We start from the raw sequence: 9824 nt of genomic DNA, 5'->3' as shown, positions 1-9824 counted from the left end.
TGGCCCAGCAGGCGGAAGAGGGGTGCAGTGCGAATTGAAACGTCACCGCAACGGTATGACACGCCACCGTTTTTAAGGAAAAAGACCCCTGTGAAGTATATTGATGCTAACGACTTTTCCAGGAGAAAGAGCGCTCGCCGGACTGTGTCCGGAGAGGTTGCCAACCAAGCCTCCGCCAGCCAGGCTCCAACACCTGGTCCAGAGGGGGAGGCGAGCGCAAGGCGCGAGCCGGATGCTCCTCCAACGGAGGATGCCGACAGGCTGTCCGCCACCAGGTCTGAGGTGGAGAGCGCCATGAATCACAGGCGCCGCCGGACAGTTCTTCGTGACGCGTGTTTCTCCCCGAAGGCGTTGAATGCCTTTAACGCGGGAGACACGCACCTCCGTGCCACTCAAGATGGTTTAACCAGAGCCACAGAGCAGTATGTGAAAGACATACGGGTAAGGGATTTTAATAGTTGTATATGCCAGTAGCCCCCGAGACTTAAAGTAGTTAAAATAACTGATTTAAGGATCATTTGATATGCAGGATCTTACGAAGAAGAATACCCAATTGTCCCAGGAGCTACAAGAGTGCAAGGCTCAACTTGAGGCCGCACTAGCCGCTGCAGGAGGAGACACAGAGACCCCCCCTCCGGTAACACATATTTCAAAAAGATAAGTGGTGTGCGGCGTGCGTATAAGTCTGACAATAATATTGCAGATGTTGCCAGACTTTATCCGGACAAGCAACAGCTACTGCGCCAGCTGAAGGCCGGTGAGAGGGTGCTTATGAAGGTGCAGCAGGAGAGGAACAAACTCCAAGATGCCCACACCTAGCTTGGAGAAGAGCTGAAAGGTGTTCGGGCCCAGCTGTCTGGCTCCGTGAAGGAGAATCAGCGGCTTCGTCACGGCATCTACAGTAAGTGCTTGAGCAAACTCTTTTGAAAAGAAGACTTCGGCGAGGAAGTCGATTGACAGAAATGTGTCTGTAGGTGTGCTCACAGGTCGCCCTGCGGAGGAAATGCCTGGTTCAATGGGTGATCAACTTCCCGAGCTGCTGCAACTGCTCGAACGTGTTCGGCAGGCGATGAGTAGCCTCGCCCAGGCCTTATGGCCGTCCGTCTCCCTACCCGAGGGTCTTGGAGGGCTTGCGGAGAAGCTTCAGGGAGCACGGCAGCGCTTCCATTTATGGAAGATATCGGCTTGTCGTCAAGGCGCCAGGGAGGCCTGGGCCATGGTGAAGACGCGGTACAAGAAGGCGGATCCGAACCACATGGCCGAGGTCGGACCTGTGGGGCCCGATGGGAAGGAGATACCTGTGAGCTTAGTGTACGGCCAAGTAGAGGTGGCCGCTAAGTATTCCCAACGGGAATGTAAATTAGACAGCCTGTTAGATGGGATTGAAGAGGAGTACCATCAGTCAATGTGACGATGTATTTTTAAAATGACATGTATAATGCCTTCTAGCCGGATTGTAGATCGTTTGTCTTTGCGGACCTTTTCGCTTCAACCTCGGGACCCAACGGTCCGGAGTGTGTCCGAATACCCTCGCGATTATGCAAAAAACCGGGGCATGCATGGAGACCAGGCGTAGGGGTCATTAGTGCTTTATCAGACAAGTGCCCAACTAGTTATGTTATATTACATGGTTAGTAAGAAACATCTTCCAGGGAGAATAGTTCCGTTAGGGGTTCCTTTCCCTAGGAGGCATGCCCTAAAGTGCATGTCCGGACTGCGAAAAGAGCAGAAAAGCATCTGGGGGCAGATAAATGAATGAATAAGAAATCATATTTCAAGTCACCGACCGAATATTCCCTTAAGAATGCTAGCTTTCGGCTTCACCCAGTCTGATGTACACATCCGGCTGACCCGGCAGTAACAATCGCAGAGGTGCTCCCTTTACCTCCTAGCCGAACAATAGGGAACGTAGGGGTAAGCACAGGAGCCAGGCAACCTAGCTTGGCCAAAACTTAAGTCATATCGATGCATATAATGGTGAATAAAAGGTACATGCGGAAGTTTGACACATGTGTTGGGCATAAAGCCCGTATAAATAAGCTTCTGTTAAAGAAGCCCCCAGGTATAATGAGTGCGAGTGGCACGTCAAGTGTGTGCGAACAATTCGCAGATCAGCCCTCAAAGGCTTTACGAAAAGGTGGGGAGAAAAGAGAGAAACAAAAGACAACTGAAGTATAAAATGTGGACGGAGGAAGGAGACGAACTCTGAGTCCGGCGCTAGGCGTAGAATCTTCAGAGGCGGGCTGCGTTCCATGGGTTCAGCTCGAGTCGGTTGTCCGATGTGTTTCGCAGACGGTATGCTCCGCCGGTCAGGACTTGGTCGATGATAAAGGGACCTTCCCATTTGGGCTTGAGTTTGTCCTTTTTCTTGTCCGGCAAGCGTAGAACTAGTTCGCCAACATTGTAAGTTTTAGCCTGTACTTCTCTGCTTTGATATCTTCGAGCCTGCTGCTGATAGAATGCGGAACGAGCCTTTGCCATGTCGCGATCCTCCTCCAATGCGTCTAAGCTGTCCTGCCGATCCAACTCGGCTTCTCTTTCTTCGTACATGCGCACTCGAGGTGAGTCATGAATTATATCGCAGGGCAAAACTGCCTCTGCGCCGTATACCATAAAGAATGGTGTGAATCCGGTAGTATGGTTTGGCGTGGTCCGCAGCCCCCAGAGTACGAAGTCGAGCTCCTCTACCCAGTGCGTGTTAGATTCCGTAAGGGACCACACTAATCTGGGTTTGATGCCGCTCATGATTAGACCATTTGCTCGTTCAACTTGACCATTGGTTTGAGGGTGATAGACTGAAGCGTAGTCGAGCTTAATGCCCATATTTTTGCACTAGAGTTTAACCTCGTCGGCTGTGAAGTTCATACCGTTATCGGTGATGATGCTGTGGGGGATACCGTAACGGTGTACTACCCTGGATATGAAGTCTATCACAGGTCCGGATTCGGCCATTTTAACTGGCTTGGCCTCTATCCATTTGGTGAATTTGTCCACCATGACCAATAGGTATTTTTGCTTGTGGGTTCCCCCTTTAAGGGGTCCAACCATGCCAAGCCCCCAGACTGCAAACGGCCAGGTGATGGGTATAGTTTTGAGGGTGGTGGGTGGCATGTGGCTCTGATTAGCAAAGAGCTGACAACCGACACATCGTTGGACTAAGTCCTGAGCATCTGCCCGGGCCGTCGGCCAATAAAATCCTGTACCGGAAGGCCTTACCTACAAGGGCCCGGGCTGCAGCGTGGTGTCCGCCTAGTCCGGTGTGAATTTCAGCCAGAAGATTTCGCCCTTCCTCTTCGGAGATGCACCTTTGAAGGACTCCGGTTGTGCTTTTCTTATAAAGTTCTCCCTCATGGACCTTGTAGGCTTTAGATCGCCGAACTATGCAGCGGGCCTCATTTTGGTCTTCGGGAAGTTCCTGCCTAATTAAGTAGGATAGGAATGGTTCCGTCCACGGGGCAATGACTGCCATTATTTCGTGGGCTGAAGGTGTTATGTCATTGGCTGAGCCACCGGTTGTGTCAGAATATTTGTTGTTGGGCGGTGCGGTTGGTTCCGGATTGTTGTTTCTGGACCCCTCTTCCCATACTACGGATGGCTTAAAGAACCGCTCTAGGAAGATGTTTGGAGGGACGGCGTCGCGCTTTGCACCGATGCGTGCCAACACGTCGGCCGCCTGGTTATTATCCCGAGCTACGTGGTGGAATTCGAGTCCTTCGAACCGAGCTGACATTTTTAAGACGGCGTTACGGTAGGCTGCCATTTTCGGATCTTTGGCATCAAAGTCTCCATTTACTTGTGATATTGCGAGGTTTGAATCCCCGCGGACCTCAAGGCGTTGAATGCCCATGGAGATTGCCATCCGGAGACCATGTGGAAGGGCCTCGTATTCGGCTGCGTTGTTGGAGTCCGTGTACATTATTTGAAGTACGTATTGGACTGTGTCTCCGGTTGGGGATGTCAGAACGACGCCAGCCCCCAAGCCGGCCAACATTTTAGAGCCGTCGAAATGCATGATCCAATTGGAGTATGCGCCGTACTCTTTAGGGAGTTCGGCTCCGGTCCATTCAGCGATGAAGTCAGCCAAGACTTGCGACTTTGTAGCTCACCATGGTTTGTAGGTTATGTCGAATGGTAAGAGCTCGATGGCCCATTTTGCAATCCTGCCCGTCGCGTCGCGGTTGTTTATGATGTCGTTGAGGGGTACTTCGGAGGCCATTGTTATCGAACACTCTTGAAAGTAGTGTCGCAGCTTCCGGGATGCCATGAACACCGCGTATGCTATCTTTTGATAATGCGGGTACCGGGACTTGCATGGAGTTAAGACAGTGGATACGTAGTACACTGGTTTTTGTAGAGGGAATTTATGCCCTTCTATTTCTCGTTCGACGACGAGCACCGCGCTTACAACTTGATGTGTTGCCGCGATATATAACAACATTGGTTCGCCCAAATTGGGCGCGGCCAGGACCGGATTAGTTGCCAATATGGCCTTTATTTCTTCGAGTCCGGCCGTGGCAGCATCCGTCCATTCAAAGTGTTCGGTGCGCCTGAGGAGGCGATAGAGGGGCAATGCCTTTTCTCCCAAACGGGAGATGAAGCGGCTTAGAGCCGCCACGCATCCAGTCAATTTTTGTATTTGTTTGAGGTCTTTTGGGATATTCAGCTGTGACAGAGCTCGGATCTTGGCTGGGTTTGCTTCAATTCCTCTACCGGATACAATGAACCCCAAGAGCTTTCCGGCTGGTACGCCGAAAACGCATTTTTCCGGGTTGAGCTTAATGTCATATGCTCGGAGGTTGTTGAATGTGAGCCTCAAGTCGTCTACTAGAGTTTCGACGTGTTTGGTTTTGATGACCACGTCATCTACGTATGCCTCCACTGTTTTGCCGATCTGGGTAGCCAGACATGTTTGAATCATACGCTGATATGTTGCGCCGGCGTTTTTGAGTCCGAAGGGCATTGTGTTGAAGCAGAATGGTCCGTATGGAGTAATGAATGCCGTTGCGGCTTGGTCTGCCTCCGCCATCTTGATTTGATGGTAGCCGGAGTATGCATCGAGGAAGCACAATGAATCGTGCCCTGCGGTAGCATCGATGATTTGGTCGATGCGGGGAAGGGGGAAAGGATCCTTTGGACAGGCCTTGTTAAGGTCTTTAAAATCGACACAAAGGCGCCAGGATTTGTCCTTTTTTGGTACCATTACCAGGTTCGCTAGCCAGTCCGGATGTTTGATGTCTCTGATGAATCCGGCTTCCAATAGTTTGGCTAGATCCTCTCCCATTGCCTGTCTTTTGGGTTCGGAAAATCGCCGAAGGGCCTATTTGACTGGCTTGAATCCTTTTAGGATGTTTAGGCTGTGTTCTGCCAATCTGCGTGGGATTCCTGGCATATCTGAAGGGTTCCAGGCAAAGATGTCCCAATTCTTCCGAAGGAATTCTCGTAGTGCGGCGTCTACATCAGGGCTTAACTGTGCCCCAATGGAGGCCGTCTTTGTGGGGTCCGTTGGATGGACCTGGAATTTGACTATGTCGTCCGCTAGTTTAAAAGAGGTGGACTTGGATCTCTTATCGAGTATCACATCGTCCCTGTTCACCGTAGAGCGTAGCGCAGTGAGTTCCTCTGCCGCTAGGGCTTCGGATAGTGCCTCTAGGGCTAGTGCGGCTGTCTTGTTTTCGGCGCGGAGTGCTATGTCCGGATTACTGAAAAGAGTGATGGTTCCATTGGGCCCGGGCATTTTAAGCTTCATGTACCCGTAATGGGGTATGGCTTGGAAAATTGTGAATGCCTCTCGTCCTAATAAAGCGTGATATCCGCTGCTGAACGGGGCCACTTGGAACGTGACCTCCTCGGACCTGTAATTGTCCGGCGAGCCGAACACCACATCAAGTGTAATTTTTCCTATGCAGCGCGCTTCACGACAAGGGATTATTCCTCTAGAGGTTGTGCTGCTTCGCTCAATGCGGCTCCAGTCTATTTCCATTTTTCAAAGGGTTTCCTCGTAGATGAGGTTTAATCCGCTGCCGCCATCCATGAGTACCTTGGTAAGGCGAAAGCCGTCCACTATTGGACTAAGGACCAATGCGGCTGGTGCTCGGGCTGTTCGGAATTTAGGTTCGTCGCTGGCGTTGAAGGTGATAGCCGTGTCACTCCATGGATTTGTTGCTGCTACTTGGTAGACTTCGGCGAGGCTGCGGATTGTTCGTTTCCGCATATTATTTGATGTGAAAGTCTCGAAGACTGTTAATACCGTACTGGTACTAATGGGGTGGTTCTCCGGGGCTAGAAGCTCTTCGCCACTTTTGGCCACCTGCCGCAGTATCCAACATGCTCGAAGGCTATGAGTTGGAGTGGCGCCCTCTGTACTATGAATTTTACAGGGTCCGCTGAGCCATCCCTCCAATACGGTTCCGTGCCCTTTATGGGGTTTTTGCTTTTTGGTTTTTGTCCCGTGTGCCTGAGCATAATGAACCCTTTTGTTTCGGACTGGGGTTGTGTTCGGAGCTGGATTGTCCCAATACTTAGTTTCGGTTTTCCGGACACTCTCCATCGCACAGTACTTTCGTACTATGGACGCCAGGTCGGCGAAGCATGTAATTTCGCGATGACTTACGGCGTTCAAGATTCCCTTGTCCGTGCAATTGTTGCAGAAAATTGAAATTACGTTTTCCTCACGGCAGTCCTTTATCCTGTCCATGACTAGAAGGAATCTGGCCCAGTAATGATGTACTGTTTCAGCGGGCTCTTGCCGGATTTGAGATAGATCGCTTATGTTTGGGTGGGCGGGTGGAATTAAGTCCGGAACCCTACCCAACTTGAGGCTCAAGGGCCGAAAAGTTTCCGAATTTGGAAGCTTGGATTGCTGGATGTCGTCCAACGAATCTGGTCTGCTGTCTGACTTTAGGTTCAGTACTTGATTGACGTCCGTCCCTCCGCGGGAATCCGGCATGGAGGGGTCAGGAGTCCAGACATAAATGGTTTTTAATACAGAGGAAGAATCGCCGCGTTGTTCTTCTACCACAGCAACGTGATGGGTAACCTGGGGAGAGTCAATCTCTCTCAGATCGGTTTTAAGCCCAATCTGATTGTAGTCTGTAGCGACTCCTAGGGCGGCGAAGTGATCCAAGAGCTCGTTTACGGAAGAGAGCTCCATCGGATCTAGCTGCTCGGTGAATTTCAAGTTGACATGAAGATCGCTTTTGATGACCCGAGAGGTCATCGTCGGAGCAGCGGCCGAACAGGCGGTCATAAGAAAACCACCTAGCCGGATAGTTTGGCCGGCGGCCAAAGCTCCTTTGGCAATGGTACCGTCTTTAAAGACAGGAAGAGGCATCCTCCCTGATCGTGACGGCACAGAGGAACTCTCAATGAAAGCACCAATGTCGGTGTCAAAACCGGTGGATCTCGGGTAGGGGGTCCCGAACTGTGCGTCTAGGCGGATGGTAACAGGAGACAAGGGACACGATGTTTTTACCCAGGTTCGGGCCCTCTCGATGGAGGTAAAACCTACTCCTGCTTGATTGATATTGATGATATGGGTAGTACAAGAGTGGATCTACCACGAGATCAAGGAGGCTAAACCCTAGAAGCTAGCCTATGGTATGATTGTTGTTATGATTATTGTCCTACGGACTAAAACCCTCCGGTTTATATAGACACCGGAGAGGGCTAGGGTTACACAGAGTCGGTTACAATGGTAGGAGATCTACATATCCGTATTGCCAAGCTTGCCTTTCACGCCAAGGAAAGTCCTATCCGGACACGGAACGAAGTCTTCAATCTTGTATCTTCATAGTCTTGGAGTCCGGCCGATGATGATAGTTCGGCCATCCGAACACCCCCTAGTCCAGGACTCCCTCAGGTAGTATTATAAGTTAGTATCATGCTTGATACTAGTGTATGATACTATCCCCTAATGCATAGTATCATATAATACTATCATGTATGACTTTATTATTTGCCTTGCATGATACATAATGGTATAGCATTTATTATGATACGGTATCATGATATGATACTGAACCCTCTCTTTCTTCATCTAATTCTATGCCACCTCATCTAAATTGCCTAGTTAGTATGCATGATGCTAGCTATGATGCTCCCACGACGACCAGCCTAATGAGGTCACGTAGAATTAAATGAAAAAGAAAAAGGTTGAGTATCATATTATGATACTGTATCATAATAAATTTCATGCTACTATGTGTCATGCATGTCAATAAATGAGACTAGATATGATAATAATCTATAATAATACTATGCACTACGGATGTAGTATCATATAATAGTATTGTATGCATGATACTAGTATATGATAATCCCCACTACGACTAGCCTAAGTGCCCTCTCTCTTTTTCCCCAAAAATGGATGTAATTAATAATTCATTACTCAGCATCATCGTTCAGGTCTTTACATAATAACATGATCAAATAATCTCCATCTTCTCAGCAAGGATCATAGCTTCATAGTGGCGTAGCTAGGATTTTATGCCATTGTGGTCAAACTGATAGAAAAAATACACCACAAACAAAGCATACCAACATATCATACGGAATTTATCAAAACTTACATCAATGAGGTCTTACAAAGAATATGAAAATTCACAGTTTAATTTCTGAATTTGCATAAGAAAATAACACACCTTATTTGCCGGAATCACGCCTTTTCAATGCCATGAAAGTATCTATTGTATCATCTTGGCTCTTCTGCCATGGCTGCGACCGGTGTCGGAGAAGGTTATGAAAACGGAGGATCAACCCTCTTCTTTGTTGCGTATTGCATAAAAAGAGATACAATGTATCCGTGCCTTTTTCGTTTTGCAACAATTCTGCAATAAAAAGAAGTTCGATCCGTTAATTGTATGTCTGATTCAATACATAATAATCGTTAATCAATCATTTCAATAAATCAGTTCCGATTTCTAATTTGCAATCACGAGTAAACTTGTTTAAATCTTAAAGGCAAACTATACTTTGAATTAAAAAAAGATAGAGATTATACTTTAATCGGAGAAGATGAGAGTGAGCTCCTATGTGGTCTACAGTGCGCGTGTTGCCAGCCGCCAGGGCGCCGCGGCCCCTAGCGCACTCCTCCAATCTGCCTCTACCTGCCCACCGCCGGCCGTTAATCACCGGCTTGTGCTGCCTCCGTCCCTCGCTAGGGTTTGCCGGCCATGCGTCGGTTCGAGTAATCATATAGGATACGAAGGAAACGAGGAGAGTTTTTCTGGGAGGCTGGGGGCATAAAGAATACGAAGCAAACGAGAAAGGAAAACCCTATTGGACGCTCGCTGCGTCAAGTTGTCGTGCAAACACACAGCAGCGTGAAGCGAGCGATTAAATGGGCTGGCCCGTTGCGCGTTACACTGATCCTGGTTTTGGGAACCTTCTAGAAGGTTCCCAACTGGTCCAGATCTAGTTTTCTCTTTTTTCTTTTTTTCCTGTTGTTTCTTTTATGGTTTTCGTCAGTGTTTCATTATTTTCTTTATGTTTTATTTTTCGTTTTTCCTTTTCTTTTACTCGTTTTTTGTTAGTTGTTTCTTTTTGCCCTTTTCTTCAGTGTTTCATTATTTTCTTTATGTTTTATGTTTTACTGGTTTTAAAAACTCTTTGTAAATATTTATTCAAAAATGTTCAACTCTCCAAAATTTGCTCAAGTTTCCAAATTTTGTACCATTATATTAAAAAAATGTTCAAGAATTACAAATTTTGTTCCCTTTTATTCAAAAAATGTTCGAAATAGGGTGGGATTTAAATTTTTAAAATGTTTGCAGTTTTCTTTTACGAATTCATGCAATATTCATAAATTTCAAAAAACTTCCCACTTT

The 9824-nt window shown here is 48.0% G+C and overlaps 1 long non-coding RNA gene across 1 annotated transcript; it reads right to left on the bottom strand.

Annotated features, from left to right (window-relative positions):
- Nucleotides 1-8505: 8505 nt before the first annotated feature.
- LOC123172417 (uncharacterized) lies at nucleotides 8506-9229 on the bottom strand. The gene is made up of 2 exons (XR_006485589.1): nucleotides 8999-9229; nucleotides 8506-8825 (listed from the first exon to the last, which is right to left on the bottom strand). It is a non-coding gene; the product is annotated as an uncharacterized lncRNA (long non-coding RNA).
- Nucleotides 9230-9824: the final 595 nt, after the last annotated feature.

This window comes from Triticum aestivum, unplaced genomic scaffold (assembly GCF_018294505.1).
Source record: "Triticum aestivum cultivar Chinese Spring unplaced genomic scaffold, IWGSC CS RefSeq v2.1 scaffold66833, whole genome shotgun sequence".
Taxonomy (NCBI): domain Eukaryota; kingdom Viridiplantae; phylum Streptophyta; class Magnoliopsida; order Poales; family Poaceae; genus Triticum; species Triticum aestivum.
This window is presented reverse-complemented; position numbering and strand designations above follow the sequence as displayed.